At 31.7% G+C, this 25,179-nt stretch overlaps 2 long non-coding RNA genes across 19 annotated transcripts; one reads left to right on the top strand and one right to left on the bottom strand.

Annotated features, from left to right (window-relative positions):
• Nucleotides 1-1,341: 1,341 nt before the first annotated feature.
• Nucleotides 1,342-21,188, bottom strand: LOC148599867 (uncharacterized). 18 transcript variants are annotated; one of them, XR_015918189.1, is made up of 5 exons: nucleotides 15,714-20,417; nucleotides 9,924-13,022; nucleotides 8,518-8,893; nucleotides 7,718-7,829; nucleotides 1,342-6,520 (listed from the first exon to the last, which is right to left on the bottom strand). It is a non-coding gene; the product is annotated as an uncharacterized LOC148599867 (long non-coding RNA). The 18 variants fall into 18 exon arrangements; XR_015918185.1 differs by having other exon boundaries at nucleotides 1,345-6,520; nucleotides 7,718-8,893; XR_015918198.1 differs by lacking the exon at nucleotides 1,342-6,520 and adding an exon at nucleotides 21,097-21,188 and having other exon boundaries at nucleotides 7,310-8,893; nucleotides 15,714-19,648.
• A 21-nt stretch (nucleotides 21,189-21,209) lies between these two features.
• LOC148599866 (uncharacterized) lies at nucleotides 21,210-24,442 on the top strand. The gene is made up of 2 exons (XR_015918202.1): nucleotides 21,210-21,632; nucleotides 21,974-24,442. It is a non-coding gene; the product is annotated as an uncharacterized LOC148599866 (long non-coding RNA).
• The last annotated feature ends 737 nt before the right edge of the window (nucleotides 24,443-25,179 follow it).

The raw sequence follows: 25,179 nt of genomic DNA, 5'->3' as shown, positions 1-25,179 counted from the left end.
AGTTTGGTATCCGCTTTTTCAGCAAATGGTCGGTATTCTAATAGAAAAAATGTGCTCTTCTCCATGCTGACCTATTCCTTCATTCTTACGAGGTTGACATTAAGCCTGATCTGTTTAAAATGAAGAAATATCGTTAAGCTAGATAATTTTATCTCAGTTTCCGCTATATAGATGACGTATTATTGTTTAACAGTCTTAGTTTCGGGGATTTGATAAATCGCATCTATCCAAAATAACTCGAGAAAAAGGATACTACAGACACTGTGAAGTCAGCCTCATATCCTCACCTACACTTAGAGATCAATGGTTAAGAAAAACTGTTGACCAAACTATACGACAAGCGCGATGACTTTTCATTCCGTATTGTCTGTCATCTGTGGCAACATCACTTCGGCACCTTCGTATGAGGTTTTCATATTATAACTCATATGTTATGCCAGAGCTTGCAGTAACTACGCAGACATTTTGTATCGCTCTAGCGTTGTTCCAATTAAGCGTATGGAAAAGGGTAATATTACTACAAGATTTATGTCATCACTACAGAGGTTAAATGATCGTGATCATGAACTCGTAGATGCATCTGCATATCCACTCCGAACTTGAAACTGATTTGTTTTACGTGTCAAAGAGTAATCAAGGGAAGCAAGGTTATAGCGGGAATCAAAAGAATGCAATCCAGGGACAAAGACCACACATACGCAACAAAGAACATAAAGTAACTAAAACCATACATACAAAGTAACAAAATCAAATGAGCAAGTCGGACTATACTTAAAATTGGGAACATGGACCAGGTGCACCGGTAGGATAAGCGTCCTCTGCTTTTCTAGAAACACCCACCGAGTTGATCATAAAAAAGTCAAGTCCGGGGTAGACAAACGAGGAAAGGAAAACTATGACCCGTTGAATAAATCAGTTTTCATGTTGCAGATGGATACACCATAACGATCCACGAGTTCATGATGACGACCATAAAACTTCTGTAGTGATGACTTCAATCTTGTAGCAACATAACCCTGTTCCAAAAGCCTATTTGTTAAAGTTTTAGGGCGCTACAAAAAGTCTACGTAGTTTCGGCAAGCTCTGGCATAACGTATGTGTTGTGATATGAACACTCCATACGCAGGTGCTGAAGCGATGTTGCCACAGATGAAAGGAAAGTTGACAATTTTGAATGAAAAGTCATCACGTTTGTCGTAAAGTTTGGTTAACAGTTTTCCTGTACCATCGATTTCAAAGTGTAGGTCAAGATATGAGGCTGACTTCACAGCGTCTGTAGTATCCATTATCTCTTTGGGGTAGATGCGATTTATCAAAGCCCCGAAATTAGGATTGTTTAAAGATAATACGTCATCTATATAGCGGAAACTGAGATTAAAGGATCTAGCCAAATGATATTCTTTCTTTCGGATCAGATCAGCTACAAAGTCAGCCTCATAAGAGTGATAGGTCAGCGAGTAAAGGAGAACAATTTGTTCCAACTGGAAAGCCAACCGTTTGTTGAAAAACATGTCCATCACACTGGAAATAAACATTTTATGTGTCCAGTTTACCCGCCTTGCGTATGATGTACTGACCCATTTTACTATTTGTGTACAAGTATATATTGTCCTCCAGGTAACAATACATATCTTTTGACTTGTTTATTACTTGTTTTTCACCGAGGTATTTTTGTATATATGTGCAGTTGCTGACACTTTCATTGTTTAGCCTTAGGTATTTTTGCTATTGTATAGTTACTTGTTTTTTTATATGTTCTTTTAATTCCCCTTCTTGGTTATTTTATACCCTTAAGTACATATAATGCTAATTACAATTAACACGAACAATACTAATTCTTAAAGTCATTAACACATTCCTTCCATTCTCAAAATAACAATTTAATAAATAATGTCTAAGCACTGTCCTATCACAATTTAAACACAACGTGTGTCTATAACACAATGTCCAACATCTTTTTAACCGTCAATAAAGTTTATACGTCACAGGTATTCACCTGATTAGACCATGAGTTGTGTTCACAGACCATTTACTTTCATACACACTCAGTTTATTTAAGGCACCGAAGAAGGTCATTTGTTAACTGAAAATTTTGCTCATTATATATTTTATTATGGTGTATTAAAATCTTTTTCGGTATCGTTGTACAATCCTTTAGACTTATAAATTGGTTGGGAGGTTCCGGTGTGTTTTGAAGACGGGGGTATTCATCCGAGATATTAGTTATTTGTCATTGCCACAACTTAGTCTCTTTTTTGATAACGTGTTTTCAGCCACGACTTCCCTTTCTGAGTCTTTCGAAATGAGTTATATGCACCCAGTGGTATCTTTTAAAAGTTCTGTTTTAATTGAACCATATATTTTATTACTTTTTTTACAATACTGATATTTATTTAAGATTCCTGACCTACAATGGCTATTTAGTAGTTGCTATATATTATCTTTCCTTTGTTAAATAAGATTCAACAATTTGACACTGTAGTTAAGGTATAATTTATATTATCATTTTCCTTTTATCTTGGAATTCACAAGAAAGAACATCGTTTCTTAAGATCCTTAAATCATGTTACCCTACCTGTGCATCTGGTTCATGCTCCCAGTTTCTAAGTGTCCAAGTTCCTCATTTGCTTTTGTTGCTGTGTATGTACTATTATTCTCACTACTAAGTTATATAAGTTTGAATAATGTACATTTTGTCTTACTTGTGCTAGCTCTGTCTTAACTTCTCTAAATATGTCTGCAAAATATTTTAATTGTCTTGACTGAGTCTCACCATGTCCAATCAAGTCTCAAAAAGTTTTGACTGTGTCTCGACTTGTCTTATCTTGTCTTGACCAGTCTCGACCAAGTTTTCACCAGTGTCAACATGTCTCGAAGAGTCATGAACAGTGGTAACAGTCTTGAATAGTCTTAAAGAAGTCTCGACCAGTCTCAAATGAATCGCAAACTGTCTCGATAACATACATTTAACAATTTAGGACTGAAAACAGTCCTAATTTAAGACTTTAAAGATAAAACCACTGAAATTTTTTTATGCATGAATTGCATTTTGCATAATTTTTATGGAGACTGTTACTGCATTATTCAGGTTATAGGAAAGAACATTCATAGTGATACTATGATATGGAAAACATAAAAGTTTGGATGGAAGAATTTGAAAAGAAATTCAAATAAAAATAGTTGAATTGAAAAATTTGATGCTTCAGCGCTGCCTGTGAAATAAAAAAAAATATATTAAATACAATTTACTCTGCCTAATTTAAATCAATGCATGCATACAAACATTTTCAGTAGATAACAAATTCTACATACTCTTAGATTTAAACAACGATATTGTGTTGTGAGATTGAATCAGTAACAACTGAAAAATGTAAAAATATCGGCCAAAATTGATTGTGCAAATTATAGCTTGAAACCCGTTCGTGGTTACCTCTGAAGCCCGTCTTTTTAAAGACTCCTTTTCGTCCCCGAAGTTATTTTTTTAAAAAGAATCTGAATCGCCTTTCGGTGCATCTTAACACCACTCAAGAGTCCTTGGTACACACAGGACCAAATAAAAATTCTATGTATCTTTATGTGAGGTTCATCATTATACTAGAGAAAATTGTCTACTAGTATTTACGCTATTCAGACAATATACAATATACCGCACAACCGAATTAATTTGCGCGCTGGGGATTTGAAATATGCAGCAGATAGATCAGGCACCTAGTAATACCATTTATAATTGAAGTACTCTCTGTTTTCGATAAGTTACATGGGCTATGTATACATGTGTATAAAGAATTTGTGTTTATATCGAGTGAAAAATAAAGCGGAATTAGCGAGAAAACAACAATGCAATTTTAAGAGATGCCTCATTGGAATAAATATAAAAATAGAACTTCATGTATTTCAGCGATTAACTAACCTCAACGGTGCAACCAAATTTGAGATCATTAATTAAAAATATGTTTACATGTAATATTAGACTAGGAGCTTGAAACTAGTATTTCTATATTAAAAATTAATTCTTTAAAAAAAATGACGGTTTATGTTCATTGTGCCACAACCCTGTTGTCGGCTATTTATTTCAGTTAATCGGATTCCTTGGGATAAATCCACGATGATATATATACTTATAACTTAATTGCAAATACATTATGTATCGGACTTCATTTGTAGGGGCGATTTTCCCTCAATTAAAGATAGCGTGGGCAGCTTCTTTTATCTTTTCGCGGTTCGAGAATCTGTTGACACAGGTGTGGGCTTGCAATTAACAGATAGGTATACACGTAGGACTTCATATGTATACATATCTAAATACATGCATGCAAGTTGTTAAAAAGTGGCAATATTTGTGTAATTTTAAGTAACTTTTGAAAATGAAGTACATTTTTATTTTCATTAATTCATAAATTACAGGCCCAAGTAAAGCGCAATATTTCAAGGTCCATAACTTTTTAGATATATCTCGGGTTAGAAAATTAAGAATACTATATATTTGAAGTGGCTCGAATAAAATGTTTATGATAATAAGTGAACAATAGCCTCTTTTAAAAGGTAAAAATGAACTACATTAAAAAATATAAATTAAAGGTACAAAATTGGAAGGTATATCTAATATTTAGATATTAAAAAGTACCTTTATTCAGAAAAATTATACTTAAAATACAATATACATTCCCACTTTAAAACAAATTAAGACAATTTCCAAACATTCTAATGCTATAATGGATGAAAAACTCATGTCTAAAGCTTTGAATTAAATTGTTGAGACAGTTTAAAACTTATTCGAGACTGGTTGAGAGTAAGTCGAGACTATTTGAGACTGGTCGAGACAAGTTAAGACTTGTGAAAACTTGGTCGAGACAGGTCAAGACTGTGTCAATACAAGTCGAGACATGGTCTAGACTAGTTGAGACTAGTATGGACAAGATGTGACTCGGTCAAGATAATCCAAGTATTTTTCAGTCATATTCAGAAACGTTAAGACAGAGTTAGCAAAAGGTAGAACACAATGTACCCTACTGGACTAATATAACTAAGTAGTGTCTTTGTTGTGTTTGTCTGTTTTCCATGTCTTTTCTTTGTAACTGGATTATCGATAAGTCCTATTTTTCGTTTAATTTTTTGGTATTATGGTTTTAGTGAACTGGGTGTGTCTATCTATTTGTTTTTTGAATACATTACAGAAAAATCGAGTACCCTTTCGAGGTTTGTACAGCTTGTGGCCTTTGTCATACAAGATACGATGTTTGCATTCAGTTTTTTGTTGTTTGTTTTATTGTTGAACTGTCTTGCCAGTGTCCAAGGTTAGGGGGTTCAGCGCTTACAGACGTTTAACCAAGTAACATACTTTATGTGCCTGCCCCATGCCGGGAACCTATATTCAAGTGGTTGCAATTTTTCTGTTTATGTTCTTTTTCATCTTTTTTAAAATACATTACAGAAAAACGAGTACTCTTTTAAGGTTTGTACAGCTTGTGACTTTTGCCATATAAGATAAGACGTTTGCATTCTGTATCGATTGCAAAAGTTTAATAAAAAGACATTTAACCTTGGTTCCCTTGATTACTCTCTTACGTGCTAAATATATAGATTACGTCGATTTTCGCCTTTTATGGAAAAAATCACATCATTTGTTTTGGGCTTTTACAGCTTGCTGTTTGATATGGTATTTGCCAATTATTGAAGACCGCAGGGTGACCCGTCAAAATGTAATTGCTGTTTCGTAGTTTGTGATTGATGAATGTCTCATTGGCAACCATACAACATTTCATTTTTTATCATCAATATTTTTTCTTGATTTTCACATTTTGTTTCACATTTGTGTCCTGTCGAGAAACATGTTTTTCCTATACTCTTTGGTATTGTAAGATTATTGAATGTATTTCTTGTACCTTTCTCTTTATATATATATTTGCTCAAATTGATACTGGGAACGTAAACATAGAAGGGTCGTTTTAATTGTCCGAACTAAAGTATATTCCACATTTGTTGCTTGCTTAAAATGGACATGTATTTTCAGCCATAAGTGATTATTCAGATCTAATCAATCATTTTTTAAAGGTTTCCGTTCATGTGATCTCTATATTAAATACAATTTAAAATCTGTTCTAATATTATTTTCAAATCTAAATCGCCCTTCATATCGTGTTTTCTTTCTTTACGATTGCTCAGCTCTTCTATAGCATTTAGTAATCAAGGTTTATGTATTATGTGTATTCAAATCTCATTTTCCATGTTTCTCTTTCTTGTTTTCAACGAAACATTTTAATGAATATTTATTAATTGTCATTTATTGTTGTTGACGGTGATTGTATGTTCTTCGTTTTGCTTTTTTTGGTCTTTTCGATTTGTATAATTTGATGTGTTGTATATACTGTTTTCCTTTTTGCACCTTGTAATGATTATTGTTCTAACCGTAACTTCCCTTTTTACTCTACTTATACTAATTTCTTTTATTACTTGTAGGCAAAACAGTATTCTTTTTTATTCTTCTCTCTTTAAGGATTGGTGCACATTCTTTTGAATCAATCTGGAAAAGATATTCGTAACTTATAATTAAGTGGTTCGTCAAGTAACTGTATTTTATTTCAGGTTAAAGTTCGTTTGATTTTATCCCATTCTATGTGAATTTATAGTACATTCATGGGGCAAACTTTCAAAACAGTTAATAAAGTATTGGGTAAAGGAGTCTTTGGCATGGGACCTGGGGCAATGAGGGAGCATTGAATATTGAGCGTGATATTTATCAGAAAGGCATTGATACAAAAACATTTTTTACGTCAATTAAAAATGGAAAAATGTATTACCGGTGAAATGATTGTAAAAAATCAGACAAATTCGAAGCATTCATGTTTCCTGTTTATGATTTATGGGTCTATGTTGAATTTAGATAGATAATGAGATATTGGGAATATAATTTCGGGCAATGCAGGATTAGGTCTGGAGCATTAGAATGCGGAATGTGGCAAAGGGCGTTGGGAAAAGTGGACAGTTTACCCTATAAAATAACTATATATTTATCTCCTTTTCAAAGGTTATTGTTAATTTTAATGCAAAAATCCTTGTTTCCATTCCATATATTTACATTCAGCTTCCTTGTGTTTTGAATTTTACAGTTGTTTTATTATTATTATTATTATTATTATTATTATTATTATTCCTATATTTTTTCTGTCTCGAAACTTGTATTGCATGAGTGTTTAACCGTCTCGTCTTAATTCTTATTTTTTGTTTGCAATTAAGCATGATTGTTTCCATTATTTCATAAATTGATTAATCTTTAAATTTGGATTTGACATCATAAGAACAAATTGGTAGATTTCTTAGTAAAACAAGGAACGATCATTTTATTGGTACACTTATATTCAATCCTGAAATATTCGACAAGGTTTCAATACACACAATTGTGTAATTTTTTTTCTGAACAGGAATAACGGCACAAGACAATACACGTCAATGAGGCCGTATCCATACCAATCAATCAACAGTTAACGACTTTAATTTCTCTGACCATTTACGTACATTCCAATTCTTTTTCATCATTTTTTTTTATTTAAAAAAAGTTCGTGTATGCAGAGTATATTCAAATGATATGTTTAAGAGATAGTTTAATCTAACACAAATATGTGCAAATATCATGTAAACTATTAGTATGATGAAAAGATAATATTTCTTAGGAAAATTAAAAAAGCATATTTGAATTCATCTCATAACGATTACAATCTACCTGATGTAAAACACAAAAATGAACCAGCATGTTGTTAAATGTATTACTGTAAATATATTACTTAAAAATATATCTTTCCTCATCGTTGATTTATTTGTTTCGTATTTTACGCCTGGAATAGAAAGAGTCTGCAATTATTGTTAACCAGTATTAAGTAGTAGCAACATTTAAGAATAGTATAATACAAAGAGTATCGATATATCTGCATTGCACTGCATCTTTATAAACACATTATCAAATGTAACATTAAATCGACCGATCTGTATTTTGTTTGAATATTTTGCCATATCATTTAATTATAGATACACACATACACTTTTGTATCTAAAGACATCGACAATTACCACATCCCGATCTATACATATCTTCCCTGTATCAATTTGATCCGATGAAGCAGTGTAGTGAATAGAGTTGTCACATTCTGAGACGTTTGTATACTATTGATTTGTTGTGACATGCATTATTAATTTGATCCTCTAACCTACATAATAACATCTAAATGAACTGTCCCTTACTACCATATATCGTATACTAAGTTACAGCCCTAGTCCTACGAGAAGGAAAGACCCGGTCAGCGAAAACTATATTTTTATATAGCCCAGCTGGCCGAGTGGTCTAGGGAGCTGGACTTTGTGCAGGCGGTGTTGCCATAGATGTCACAGCGGTACGAGTTCGAGTCCCATGGAAGGAACGACCAAAAATTTGCATCGCAAATTTGACAGTTCTAACGTCGTTAAGAATTTTTTCAGATCTTTCTATATATGTTTTGTGATGTAGTAATTATTATAACTTGTTTTTACCTTTAGTCATCGACTTTCTTGATTTGTTACAATCACATAAAGATGAACATGAACGGTTGTTATGTTGTTTCCTAAACGAACAGAATACATCACACTTGTCATAATCCCATAATAAAAAATCGCATTTATAAACTAAAACGTTTACCACCAAAGTACTTTTGAATTTTGTACTCAAGATTAAAATTTCACTTCTCTTCCTTTATTGACCGAATTAAATTAAAATGGATTTATACGGAATATACACGCGTGAAATATAATGACACTATAGAAACTAAATCACAACTAAACCAAATATACACTTTTTTCTATGTATTTGGATATGTATCTCGTCCTTTGACCATATTCTCTTGTAAGAAGTTGCAACTCCTAAGTGATGCTACAAATATAAAAATGTAAAAGGCCTGATGAGATAATAAAAACGATATAGTTTCCGTCATTAGTTTTCTCTTTGAAGATCTTTATGTTTTGTTTGTGTATTTTTTATATCCTGTTAATGCTTTTCGTGATTCTTGTTTTGCCACATAATTACACCTGTCAAATTACACCAAGCATGTACTAATATAATGCTTCCCTTTTTTAAGCTAAATTCCTAATCATAACTGAAGAACAGAAGCAAACATGGTCAAAGAGTAATCAAGGGAACCAAGGTTATAGCGGTAATCAAAAGAATGTAATCCAGGGACAAAGACCAGACATGGAAAACAGACATACACAACAAAGAACATAAAGCAACTAAAATCATACATACATAGTAACAAAAGTAAATGAGCAACTCGGATTCCACTAAAAACTGGGAGCATTGACCAGGTGCACCGGTAGGGTAAGCGTCCTCTGCTTTTCTATAGACGACCATAAAACTTCTGTAGTGATGACTTCAATCGTGTAGCAACATGACCCTGTTCCAGAAGCCTATTTTTAGAATTCTAGCGCGATACAAAAAGTCTGCGTAGTTTCGGCAAGTTCTGGCATTACGTATGAGTTGTGATATGAACACTCCATACGCAGTAGCCAAAGGGATGTTGCCACAGATGAAAGGAAAGTTGACAATTCTGAATGAAAAGTCATCACGTTTGTCGTAAAGTTTGGTCAATAGTTTTCCTTTACCATCGATTTCTAAGTGTAGGTCAAGATATGAGGCTGACTTCACAATATCTGTAGTATCTTTCATCTCAAGTTCTTTTGGGTAGATGCGATGTATCAAATCCCCGAAATTATGATTGTTTAAAGATAACACGTCATCTATATAGCGGAAACTGAGATTGAAGGATCTAGAAAATCAAGAAATCAAAGTTACAAAAATTATATCTCGTTGGTAAAGCAAGGCACTAGATGGATGTAAGAATACAAGTTTTTATTAGGGCTGGTATCAAATTTCCTAGGACACCTTTTTTAGCATATACGCTTACCATATTACTTATCTTGGAATGTTTTGTTTTCAAATTCAATGACTCTTTAATTCTGATCATCATTTGTAAAACTGAAAGAGAAAAGTGTTTCATAGGAACGTCTCTACCAAGGAAGATGATTGTGAAATACTTTCTATGTACTGGATTCCTAAACTCCACAAGAATCAAGACAAACAACGTTTCATAGCTGAATCGTACATTTTTCATAGCAAAATGTACCACCAAACCTCTTTTAAAACTTTTAACTTCTATACTCACAACTGTCAAAGAGGGTCTGCGGTCCTACCACAACACTTGTTACTCCCGTAGTGGTATTAATTCAATGTGGGTCCTGAACAATTCGAAAAAGATCTTTTGGAGATAATCAGTTCAATGATTTTTTCAACACAGTACATCTATTCCCCATACTCAGTTAAAATCCCGACTGTATACATCGTTGTTTTTTCCAAAAAAGATGGTACACCTAGATACAAACATATAGTTCTTGGTAGATATTCCTCATACTTGTAAGAAATTATTTCAAATCATTCATCAAGTATACAGAGGAAGATATTAACAAAATGCTGGAATTTTTAATCGACAATATATTTGTTCACTGTGGTGGACGTGTTTTTCAACGGTCGGCATTCCAATGGAACAAATGGTGCTCCTTTACTTGCTGACCTATTCCTTCACTCTTATGAGGCTGACTATATAGCTGATCTGATCCGAAAGAAAGAATATCGTTTGGCTAGATGCTTTAATCATAGTTTCTGCTATATAGATGACGTGTTATCTTTAAACAATCCTAATTTCGGGGATTTGATACATGGCATCTACCCCAAAAAACTTGAGATAAAGGATACTACAGACACTGTGGAGTCAGCCTCATATCTTGACCTACATTAGAAATCGATGGTTAAGGAAAACTATTGACCAAACTTTACGACAAACGTGATGACTTTTCATTCAGAATTGTCAACTTTCCTGGTCTCTGTCCTTGGATTCTTTTTTTTATAACCGCTATAACCTTGGTTCCCTTGATTACTCTTTCATAAGTTAAGACTAGTTTGATACTGAAAACGTTATCGAAGTCTATAGTTTTAAAGATGACATTTTATCACGATCTGTTTTCAGAGGTTGTTTTTAGCTCTAGCAATATTAAAGCAGTTGAATATCATTAAAGGGAAAGACCACCTTTGTATGAAGTTAGACTGTTATTAAAAACCATTCCCATGTAAACTTTTAATGCAAAATGCGTTTTTTTTTTCAAAATGCACAAGATATGCAAAATTCGAAATCTTTGAAAAATACTTTGGTAGCATATTGCAGAACTCTTCTATCTGAAGGGAGATCGTAATAACAGACTGTATTGATTTTCACCGATAGCTTCCGATTAACTCGTGACGTCACTTAGTCGGATTGATACAAGTACTGTACATATAATGTATAAACAAGTAATATTCCGTAAATAGTTGTACGATCATGTTTTTTTTTCTGATCACCAAAACATGCTGTCTTGTCAAGCTTACGGCTGCACAATTGATAAAAGAGATATATTCAAAACGTTTTTTGACCACGAACAGTCATCAGATTTTCCTCAGCCGTACAAGCTTTCTAGCTACAAACCCTGCATTTCTGCACTTCTGTATTGTTTTAGTTGAAATTGTAGGGAAAAATTTGCGCTTTCTTCGGACGTCGTAATCAATAAACTATTTACTTACTTTTTACAAACTGACTTCTTGATATCACAGCTCAAACGATATAGTGGCGCATACAGGCACATGAAATTCAAATTCCCTTATTATAAATAATAATTAAGTGGGAACAGGAAATATTTTTTTTACATTATTTTTTCATGATCATTTTACAGATGAGTTTCGATATTTATGGCTTGCACAATAACATGGTCTTTTCCTTTAACTAAGTCTATCGTAAACATCAATATCATCTTTAAAAATACATCATATGTTGATGAATATAAAACAGGTGATTTTCAAATTAAATTTACTTAGTTTCAAAGTTTACACTACTTTACGTTTTATCATGCCATAAAGTTTACCAGCTAATAATGAATCAAACATTATTGAACCAGTTGACCTGCTATTAAAAGTATGTTGGCCTATCTCTGTTTATTACACTAGAAAATCCGCGAGCTAATGGTGATTTGTGTGAACAAAGTATTCATTGAATCGTTGAATATACAATATAACATCATTAAGACCCAAATCTGAAAATCACAACGGCACCAACTACATTATTTTCTTAACTTGAAGTTCTAGACCACTTCCTTTCATGACAGAATTTAGTGAAAACGATCTCTTACGGATGACGCAAGTGTTAGTGAAAATACTCTGAAACAAAGCGAATATTCAATACAAACTTCAAAGGACACTTCTATAAAACTTTAGAACATACATACTTCAAAAAAGTTAAAAAAAAAAGCAAGTTTTCCATTATATGTCGTAATTGATTAAAATGACGAATATTCCCCATTCATGCATCCAAGCTCTCTTGATTTTAAAATTTCTATGGTACTGAAATATATACAAATATAATTAAATGTGTTATAATGTACTTGACTTTCGACTCAAGATTAACAATATTTTCAGTGGATGCCAATCAAAATATGTATAGAAAACTTGAAAATAAATCTTAAAGCAATACGTTTATGTTATGTTTGTGTTGCTTCTTCATCATGAAATAACATATGGAAATATAAATACATAAATATGTCTACAAATTTTCCAACAATGTCAGAACTGTCAATTGTAGCCGTTCAGTCCGCAGGACTCGAACTCGTACTGATGTCATATTTATGGCAACACCGCCTGCATAAATTCCAGCGCCCTAGACCACTGGGCCAGCTAGGCTATATCAAAAGCATAGCTTTCGTTGGCCGGGCCATTTCTCCTCTTAGGATAAATCTAGGGTTGTAACTTAATACACAAAGTATGGCAGTACAGGACACCTCATATGGTGTTTCATACCGTAAGGAAGAGGATCAATTAACGACACATGTCACAACAAATCAATATCATACATACGTCTTAGAGTGTGACTACTCTATTCACTACGCTTCCATCGGATACAGGGAAGATAACATAAGCATTTAAGGATCTGAAATAAAAACTCAAACGATATTAGAATTTTCTCTTTTTCAAAGCATTTTTTTGGTTGATCACTCCGCGGGGTTCGAACTCGTACCGCTATGACATCTATGGCAACACCTCCTGTACTGAGATCAACGCGCTAGAACACTCGGCAAGCTGGGCTATTTGAATATATTGCTTTTGCTGGCCAGGTGTTTACTCTTCACAGGTTAAATCTAGGGTTGTAACTTAATATGATAGAACAGTGGTAAGACATTATTGATTAAATTGTTATTTTTTAGAAAGGGAAGAATTTGTTAATGACTTTAAGAATATGCAATAGCAAAAATACCTAAGACTAAACAATGGATGTGTCAGTAAATGCACATGTATAAAAATATCTCGGTGAAAAACAAGTAATAAACAAAATGTATTGATACCTGGAGGACAAAAATACTTGTACTCAAATAATAAAATGGGTCAGTACATCAAACGCAAGGCCAGTAAACTGGACACATAGAATGTCCAGACTCACATTGATTTAAGGATGTATCTTATATAATTGAACAGTATATATTTGAACATGTTGTATATTCTGAGATCCTCGCTTATACTATCATAATAAAAGTTACACTCAGTACTTAATCGTTTTGGAATTATTAATTCGTACCAGACTCTACCATATTAATATACGATATATGTATGATAGTACAGGATAGCTCATCCAATACGTTGTGGAATCTTATAAGGATTTCCAAAAACAAGATATAGGACGCCCACATACACAAATAGAAATAAAGTTTAACCTGGAACATCTGGAAAGATTTATATTTTTATACTTCAAACTGTATTTCTGTACTTATCTGAAATAATTTGTAATTTTATTATGCACATCATATTTTTGTAATTATAGAATTGGTCTAAAAAATACAATGGCAGGTACAAAAGTATTTAATTAAAAACGTTCTTGGGACAGTTAATAGAATTGAAGCAAAATATTTAAAGTATAATAAATGAGTTTTTGTGGAGAGAATACATACCCACGACACGGATAAATCAGAGCAATCAAAATATTACTTGTTTATGTAAAATAATTATCAACCAAAATTTAGAAGGTTCTCAACACGATGCCAAGAGAGAAGTTTATAAATCCTTTACTTTGAAAGAGTAATCAAGGGAACCAATGTTATAGTTGAAGTATGCATTTGACTTATGTGGAAAATATAACACATATCAATAAATGTGTCCATCTATTCCATGAAAAAGAAGGAATACGTTAAAAATTAATATATAGAATTATGTATTAAAATACAAAAGTTTGAGAAATCCCCGTTTATTATTCATGTAAAAAAATGAAAATGAAAATAATTAGAGTTTTATGTGCAAGTGTGTGTTCTAGACCTTGAGTTTGACTTTGACAGAACCTTAAAATAGTTTGAAAATAAAACCTTTTACTTGATGTGAATAGAATTACCAATAATTTATTGGTCTCTTTTATGTAACATTTGAAATAAATTAAAAACTGATTGTACTACGTTGCGCATGGACAAAGGTTTGGCAAAACTAAAGAGGCCTAATACCTTTGACAGATATTTGAGTTATTTACTATGGTCATCACAATTGATTTTAAAATCGAAGCCTATTGACATTTCTATAGCAAACGAGACATCCAAATGATTTCATTTGTTTTTATTTAAGAAAAGTCAAATATTATACATATTTCTGAATAAAGTGAACGTCTGTTTTCCTATAAGAGATATAAGGTTTCATATTTTATTTTTAATTAAATTCACGGAAAAAATCGAGAAAAAATGGATTTCCCGGTAGAAACTGTGTCCTGGAAATTTTATTTGTGGTTAAAATTCGTAGGCATAGCAGCATAAAGGACGAAAACATCCATTGGGCTTATCACGCTGGATTTTTAGCTTTTATACATCTTGTGGGCTGAAATTTGTCCCATAACATTTTGCAAAGCACACAGGTAATCAATTTCGAATAATATATATGTGTATGTTTTAGTTTTAAGAAATGTAAAAGAAAAACCTGTTGATTCTGTAATCAAAAGAAATGAAAAAAAAATAGTCTCCGAATACCTTAAAAAAAATCATTATTCAATATATCTCGTGGCAGCATTATATCATTTGATATAAATTAGTACATGTATGACTATTAACTCCAGAATTGAAAATACTAAAAAGACTGAAACCTACTAGAACGTAAAATCAATAAACATATTGGGCTAGCATTATATCTCAATTTGTACTGATTTATTTATCATTGCAAGCTCACTTACTTCCTTTCAGAAAATACAAAGAACAACTGTTTATAAAAATAAATGTCGCTAGACTCACATTCAAGCAATTAGAATAATTTTGCAATCAAATATCAAGTAAATATATCGAATACTACATAACTCGAATCAATGTAGATAACTACTTGTCACTGTTCCCAACATTTTATACAAGAGTAACAAAGTAATATTAAAGGAAGCAATTATTTAAACATTATAGTATTTGTTAACCGCAAATATATATTAAATTACGCCTCATTGATTTGGTTTATGGCAACAAAAATAAAAAATTGAGAGAAAAAAGTATTAACATTTACTGTTTTTTCTTCATCAAAATGAGAAGAAACATGAAGATTTTTGAAATTCCAAAACAAAGAAATGAAATGTTATATACAGGGAAAAAAACTGAAAAAAAAACTAAAACCATACTTTTTCTTTAAAATTTGATTAGTCCAATTTATATTATCTACTTCTTGTCGCTAAGTCTTACAAAACTAAAATACTTATTTTTTTCAAAATACATCATGTATTTAATTTCGTTATCAAAATAATTTGGCTATATTTTTTTTCAATGTTCCAGTTTGTGCACTTTATTATTTTTGTGAAAAATTCAGATGTTTTCAATTTTTCAAATACTTATGTTTGTTTTATTTTAATCCATAAACAAGGAAGAGTCTAAGTGTGGTTAAATGGAGTTAAATGAAAATTACACGGGATATATTGTCCTTTTCGTTGATTTAATCCAAAAACAACTTATTTAGCTTTTTGCCCATGTTACAGTGTCTCTATATGTACGTTTCAGTTGGTGCACTGTAATATACGTGTTTATTTAAATTGTTTGATGCGTTCAATCACTGTGAAGAATATATGTCTAAAATTTTTTTAAAGTTATTATCAAAGATTTGTTTAGATGTAATTTACGTCGCTGTTTTGTTCGTTTATTCATTTTTTATTCATTGGTTTAATAAAAATAAAAGGTAAGATTTAATGTAAATCGTGTTGTTTCCTATCATTTAATATGTAATAAAGCGCATTAAACCAAATCATTTGTCAGACGAGTAATTTGTGGGTTGTACATGATGCATATATTTATGATCGGTGTAAACTACTGGACGTCGTATCTATCATGATCCAGACGCAATAATAATAGGATAATTAATTGGGAAGAGTAAATAACCAAAATATGATCACGAGTGCCGAAGAACACCTAATGATTTACCATATTTTGGTTATTTTCGTTAACAATTAGATTACCCTATTTATTATATAGCTTTTCTCCATTGTTCGTTGCAATATTCAACATTAATTTGGAATTTTGTGAGCGGCGGACTGATATTCGGGCGATGGCGTCTTTTGATATTTTGTCGGGAGGAAGTCTGAGAGTGAAATGACCTAATTTATTTCATATTTTAAATTATAAAAATGTTTACACTGGGAACATGCAGTAAGTCACTGCTATCTATGAAATAATACTTAGGTGTATGAACGCCTGTTATCACGTTTATTTATTTGTTTGTTTTTGTTTTTTTTTTGTGGGAGTTTGTAGATTTCTGTGTGCTGATTTTGATTTTAGGCTATGCCTAAATGAAGGACCCACCTCATCCTTTGTTTATGGTTCACAGCAATGTTGCTTTGGGTGAAAACTTACTCGGTAACAAGAATGATTGAGACTTTCTTCTGGGAAACCTCAATACATTTCTAAACCGAATAAACAGATTCAAAATCGTATTCAGCTTATGCAGTCTAATATATGTCGGTGAAACACAAGAACGATTAAACAATAAAAGTATGCAATCATCGTTTGGGATTTAATACCACCAAATCCTCGGCAGTGGTTAAACATTTCGATCAACAGTTGCATTCAGTTGTCCCTACAAATATCGTACTCTTGAAGTTTACCATCCAAAGAACAGTCCTAAGTAAAAATTATTGTAGGGAAAGAAAGGAATACTGGATATGCAGATTAGGTACTGCAATACCTTACAGGTGCAATGACAACATCAAAAATATAGGAAACATTTTAAGCCAATATAACAATAACATAAATAAGATAAATTTATTTGATAAAATCCAAGACGGATATGAAGTAATGGCCATCGCCATTATACATCATCTAAGATACATGGTGTCATACAAAAACATTTTGGACTTCATTACATTTGAACTAAACTTTTTTTTATGCCATTTACTCTACTACTCTCAATTTACAAAACAAGTCTTGACACTTCTGTTTCTGAACCAACCTAATCACTATACAGAAAACGTCACTACCGAATTCCCCCATCTTTCACAGACAAATCAATACCAATTATTTTATATTCCTTTACTTCTATTATTGCATCCAAAATTTTCAATTATAGAAGTCTATTGCATGACTTCTAAATTAAGGACTTTAAAGCTTAATCACCTGGCTGTTCTTACCAATATTCTTAGTGAAGGTCCAAGGTACCAGTTTTGAATGTGTAAATAATATGCATTATTTAAACCTTGCATTTTAGAATCTATAATAGGTAATTCATTTGAAGTTGCTGCCGTAACATTTGAATAAAACATTCTATGAAAGGCCACTTTTTTTTATTATAATTATACTTTTATTTGGATAATTTTATATCGGGCTTAACAGTGAGGATATTGATCAAGTCATTTTCTATTTCTTAATAGAATAGTTGTTTATTTATAATTAACATTTGTTTATATATTTGTTAACCAGTTTTTCCTTTCATAAAAATGAATCTTATCTTTAATTCATAGATTTCCGTGCGTGCATATTTTCATGGTAATGTAATTCCTATTTATTGTACACATATGAAACTTCTTACAACAAGCCAGCAAATTGAACTACGATGTTATTTCAATATTTGCTCTTAATAATTTGCTTCCGTCGTTTGTATATTATATCGATATTATTTTATTATTTCCGCTACACAGGAAAACATATTTCACATGATTTTCACACGAATTTCACATGATTTTTATTTGAGCTGAGCAAATAAACTTTGTGACTGAGTTCACGTGAAATTCGTGTGAATCAAGCCTTCACGTGAAATTCACATGATTTGTTAGCATGCAATTCATGTTCAGTCAATTTCACTTGGAAATCACGTTATTTTCATGTGAAGTTCAAGTGAATTTCATGTGAAGCTCGATTGAAATGAATTTCACGTGAATAATATCTGCCTGTGTGATGTATATACATATCATTGTACATTTTAATTTCATTTTAAGATTTTTGATGTCATATAGTTGTTCCAATTTTTGATGATGTTCACAGTACTTATTTTTTTGTCTTCTGTTACATAAATATTTATCTCGTGCTACATGGTAGTAATTAAAAAATGTGTTTTTTTTTCATTTCATTTACCTTTTATGTAATTCAATTTAAAGTTGGAGTCTTTTGCGACGAAGGTGTTGAATACAATGTTTTGCATATATATAAAATCACCGAATGATGGTAACTTTTTTTTAAAGATACCGATATCCTTCCTCAAAATAGTTCAAGATCAAAACATAGATTCTGAAGCTGAATCACGCTGTTGGTGATTGTACCCTTATCAAAGGCACGCATAAGCAAATAAGGGATCTGAATGAAAACGATAACGAGAGTGTTTTTATCAAAAGCTAGAAATGAATTAACAGTTGATAACAGTCACAGTGGAAAAGTCAAATTATAGTAGTACGGCGTATTGTTGTATAGCATGTACTACTGTATCAGCTTTAGACCAAGGCCAAAAAATGAATTATTTTTTTTCTCGTTTATTCCATGCGGAGAAATTGTTTGTAATCTGTTCCAAAAGCTATCTCGAGACACTCTATTACACTTTGACCAGTTGTTATTATGTTTTATGGTCGTAAAAACAATGTTGTGGAGATCCTCCTGGGTGTGTCCGGCAGATCTAAGATGGCGACTAAGAGGGAGGTCTGGTTTACATTTGTAGTCATTGTGATGACCATGCATGCGCCTGTTGAATAGTTGTTCTGTTTCGCCTACCCACTGCATACCAAATTGGCACTTGAGAAGATATATGTTGTTTTCGGTTTTTAAAAGATGACAAATCCCTTTCCAGTGCAGTAGCTTTTACACGTTTGGGTGTGCAGTATCTGGGTACAAGTCTTACATGGAGGGCTTAGGATGTTTTTGAGTAGCTTTCCAATTCGAATGAAGTAGATGCGAGAGTTTTCCAGACGCTGGATGGTAAGTAATCACAAAAGGAACCCTTTTGTTCTTTTTCTTTGGTTTTACTTAATGAGATCATTACCCCTGATGTTGTTAGCACGCTCAAATCCCCAATCCCCCGAAAAAAACGGGGTAACCATCATGACAAAAATGATGTATCTAAGAGTAATGACGAAGTCTGGCCCTAGTCCTGTTTAAAATTCCCATGGTGAAATTTATTCAATAGGAAAATATATAGCATATGTGCATTCCTTATTGTAATATATCTCCTAGGTTATGCTTCTAATATAAGAAAGTAAAAGGTCTAAATGAGATCATAAAACTTTATATATTTTTCCGATATTTTTTTTTCTTAGAAGATCTTTATATTATATTTGTTTTTTCATATCCTGTTAATACCTTTCGAAGTTCTTGCGTTGCTACATAATTACACCTGTCGAATTACACAAAGCATGTACTTATATAAAGCTTACGTTTTTCTTTAGTGTAATCCTTAACCATAATTGAAGAACAGGAGAAAACATGGTCAAGAAATCAAAGTTATATAAGTAATATCTCGTTGACAAAGGAAGGCACTAGATGCATGTAAGAACACGAGTTTTTCTTAGAGCTGGTATTTATTTTACTAAGGCACCTTTTTTGTAAGTACCAGGTGTTAAAGTGGCATAAACACATTTGTAACATACTATGTTTCAGTTGAATATAAATTGTTAACTTCACTAATGTATTGCTTATTTTAACAAAGGACAGATAATAATATTATTGATTACAAATACTGTTACACTATGAAGATATTACGGTAAGCTAAAGTATTTATTAAATTGATTTTAATGAGACGGCAAAATATCTATCTTTACTGCCTTATCGAGTTAATGAAATCACTTCAACGAGAATAGTTGTATACATCTATATATGATTTATATGTGTATGTTTTAGTTTTAAGTAATATAAAATTAAAAAAAAAACCTGTTGATTCTGTAATCGAAGCAAATGGAAAAAACATTCTCCGTATGCCTTTTAAAAATCATTATTCAATGCACATATATTTCATGGCAGCCTTATAGCATTTGGTATAAGTTAGTACATGTATGACTATCAACCCCAGAATTAAACAATACTAAAGAAGACTGAAACTTACTAGGACTAAAAATCCATAACATAATGTTCTTATTTTATATCTCAATTTGTACTGATTTGTTGATCACTGCAAGCACAATAACTTTCTTTCAGAAAACACAAGCACATCTTGTTAAAAAGTTAATGTCGCCAGATTTACTTTTAAGCAATTAGTCTAATTTTGCCATCAAATATCACTTAAATTTTTAAGAATCGAATACTACATAACTCGAATCAATGTAGATAACTACTTGTCAACATTTTTTACACGGGTAACAAAGTGGTATCAAAGAAAACAATTATTTCAACATTATAGTACTTTTTAACCGCAAACATATTTTTAATTTACGCCTCATTGATTTGGTTTATGGCAAGTAAAATCAAAAGAGGTAGAGAAAAAAAAGTATTGACATTTGATGTTTTTCTTCATCAAAATGAAAAGAAACATAAAGATTTTTGAAATTCTAAAACAAACAATTAAAAATGCTAAATAGAGAAATAAAATTGAAATTATAAACTCACTATTTCCTTTAAATTTGATGAGTTCAATTTACTTTATCTGATTCTCGTTACTAAGTCTTGCAAATGTACGATATGTTTTTTTAAAATTCATCATGCGTTAAATGTCGTAATCAAAATTATTAGGCTAATATTATTTTTCAATGTTACAGTTTGTGCACTTTTTTTTAATTTTTGTGAAAAATTCAGAAATTTTCGACTTTTCAAAAGCTTATGTTTGTTTTGTTTTACCTATAAACAGGGAAGCGTCTAAGTCTTGTTAAATTGAATTACCACACGGGATAAATTGTGATTAATCCACAAGTAACCTATTGAGCTTTTTTTACCCATGTTACAGTTTCTCTGTATGTATGTTTCGGCTAGTACACTGTAGTGTACATGTTTATTGAAATCATTTGATGCATTCAATTACTGTATTAAAGAATATATCTAAAATCAAAATAAGGTGTGGTTTTAAGGGATTTGTTTAGATGTAATTTATGTCGCTGTTTTGTTGTTTATTAATTGTTTTCATCTATTGGTTTATTTGAAAATAAAAGGTAAGATTTATTGTTAGTTTGACAGTTTTCTATCATTTAAACTTTGTAATCTAGCACATAAAACCAATTATTTTGTCAGACGTGTAACTTGTAAGATATACATGATCGGTACGATTTTAAAGTATTCCATATTATATATAGCAAAATACTCAAAGTTCTACTTATCATGACCCAGACGCAATAATAATAGGATAATTAATTGTAAAGAGTGAATCAACAAAATATAATCACGAGTGCCGGAGAACGCCTATATGTAATGTGCGTGCAGAATTGTTCTTGGCACTAGTCGACATACTTCAGTTATTTACGATTACCAATCGATTATTCTTTTTATTATATAGATATATAGAATCAGTAAATCACTGCTATCTGTATAATTACTAAAGAGTGTATAAAGTTGACAGTTCTAACATCGTTGGGAATTTTTAAGACCCATCTATAAGTTGATATCGGATCCGTTTTATTCCATAGAGCAGTGCAACGAATAGAGTCGTCACATTCTGAGACGTTTGTATAATATTGATTTGTTGTGACATGCATCATTAACTTGATCCTCTATCCCACCTAATAACACCTAGATGAACTGTTTCGATCTACCATACATCGTGTACTAAGTTAAAGCCCTAGATTAATCCTGCGAGGAATGACCCGGCCAGCGAAAACTGTGTGATAAGTCTTATTGAAGGAAATATATTTGATGATCCACAATAATTTGACATTTTATAGCTAGATGGAAAATGAAAAAAAAAAATAAAAATCGTACGTATACACTGGTTAATCATACATTTACGTGCACGTACATGCATGTATGACTAAGGTATCTCACACAACAGACCCTTACAGGGATATTGGTAGCTGTAAGTCTGTAACTAATAAAAGTAGGTACATTAACAATTGTGGATAGAACCAGCCTTCGGGATACATGTACTGTACCTGACAGACAAACTTGCATGGTCAGGGTATATGTCCTGCATTACATATGACGAAGACTGTAAGGCCCAAATTTGGCACAAATTCTTTAACTTGTTTACATTTTATTTATATTTGATTTGTATGTACATGTAGTGTTTCATTTATCTTTTCAAAAAGGCTTTTTAGGAGAGCTCTGTTATCTTTATATTGCGACAATAACACAAACAATTTTTGATTAGTCTAATACCGAAATTCTTTTAAGGTATATGAAGACGACAATTATACACTTATTGAAGAGTTGGGAATATGCTAGAAAGAACGATCCTGAAAAAAAATTCAATCAAGATAAAAAAACGATTCAAGAAGAACACATTTGGTTCACCAGCAATCGTGTTAAATCGGAGACTCTGTCCGCCTTGTCACTTCGAGATTGAAGCCGAAGTACATTTCCATATTGATTGTGATGTCTTTAAACACATAACTTGGTACTTCTTGATCTATTGTCGATTTGTCAAATAATATGATTATACTTTTTTCTTGTTCTTGCATGAATTAGTTTTCTAACAATCGTACAATTTATCCTGTTTAAATGAGTCTTAATCACGCTTTACTTTTTTCATAATTGTTATGATCAATTAAATTATTACATTTCTACTTTTTTTCTATATTATTTTAATTAAATATTCGTTTTTTTCCGTATAATAAAATGAATAGGCTTTATATATTTAAATCGAAATAAACTATCTATATTTATTTTTTAAGGAATGTCAACACAAAATACATCTGCTTGAAAAAAATATAGATTCTTTATCCGTATTAATAAACCTTTCAAAAATTATAGATTTATTTAACATATCGTGATATCGCCGGATATGCACATTTGTCCAATATCATACCGATTCGAGATCCGATATTCAAAATTTATCAAAAAGTATTTGCAAAATGTGATGGGACAAATATCAGCCCAACAAGATGCATAAAAGCTAGAAACCCAGCATGATAATCCTAATGGATGTTCTCGTCCTTTATATTTCTAAAATCTCTGCTATTTTGCCCATCTGAAAACTGATATGCCTACGAATTTTAACAAAAATAAAATTTCCATGACACACTTTATACCGGGAAATCCATTTTTTTCGATTTTTTTCAGTGAATTTGATTAAAAATAAAATATGAAACCATACATCTCTTACAATCACCTTATTCAGAACTATGTATAATATTTTTCTTTTCTTAAATAACAAAATGAAATCATTTGGATGTCTCGTTTGCTATAGCAATAGGCTTCCATTTTAAAAATCAATTGTGATGACCATAGTAAATAACTCAAATATCTGTCAAAGGTATTAGGCCTCTTTAATTTTGCCAAACATCTGTCCATGGCAATATAGTACAATCAGTTTTTAATTGATTTCAAATGATAAATAAAAGAGACCATCAAGTTATTGGTAATTATATTCGAATCAATTAAAAGGTTTTATTTTCAAACAATTTTAAGGTTCTTACAAACTCAAGACCTATAACACATACACTTGCACATAAAACCCTAGTTATTTTCATTTTTGATATGAATTATAAAAGGGGATTTTCTCAAACTTTTGTATTTTTTTATACATAATTCTATATATTATTTTTTTACCGTATTCCTTCTTTTTCATATGGAATAGATGGACACATTTATTGATATGTGTTATATTTTCCAAATAAGTCAAATGCATACTTCATTTTGTATATATGATTTTAGTTACGTTATGTTCTTTGTAGTGTGTGTCTGTTTACTATGTCTGGTCTTTGTCCCTGGATTGCATTCTTTTGATTACCGCTGTAACCAATATGTCTCCAAAAGTCTCTAGAATTAGGTTTTTCCAGTTCATCAAATAAAATATCCTGGAAATTAATTTGGTACTATCGTTTAAATTTTCGTAAATGTTTATCAAAATCATCACGCGCAAGGCAGTATTCTTGTTTCAGTTTACGCTTAATGTTTGTGTGCTGAGTACATTTAAACAACAGTTTTTTTCTTTACTATTGGCAGCATTCCATTTATCTTGTAACACGTCATTCCAAGGCTTATTCATAAATTTGGTTTTACTGTTCATGGTATGAGAAGTGTTTGAACTTTTCACTGTTCCACCTAAATCCATTTCATTCATTAGAAAGTTAACAAATGTATCATACGCTTTATTTACACTTTTATTTATTAAGAGTGCATTTTCAATGCGATGTATAGTATCTTGAAGTCTCTTAATGTGAGAATTCAAAACATCTGCTGATAATTTTGAAGTATCAACTCAAACACGTCCATCATTTTCAATGACAGCCGCTTCATCGGGAAGAATAATTTTTATCCAAGTAGAGAATGGTCTGGATGCTTGCCAGGCACATACATGCTATGTTTCTCAATCCAATATGACATCGTATTTATTTTAAATTCCAATACTATTGGCAAACTTTCGTATGGAACTAAAACATAGTCAACGACTGAGTTTCTTTTCTTTGACACACATGTGAAATTATTCTGGATCCCAAGGCGACCATTTAAGACACAAAAAGTTACGTCTACTTAAAAGTCTAAGAATAAATCTCCTAAATGATTTTCAGTTGTATCGAGAGCGGTACAACTTAGAGCAATATC

The sequence above is a fragment of the Perna viridis genome, chromosome 13 (genome assembly GCF_037379345.1).
Source record: "Perna viridis isolate PV_CMFRI_1.1 ecotype Kerala chromosome 13, ASM3737934v1, whole genome shotgun sequence".
Taxonomy (NCBI): domain Eukaryota; kingdom Metazoa; phylum Mollusca; class Bivalvia; order Mytilida; family Mytilidae; genus Perna; species Perna viridis.
Note: the sequence above shows the minus strand (reverse complement) of the source record. Positions and strands in the feature narration are given on the sequence as shown.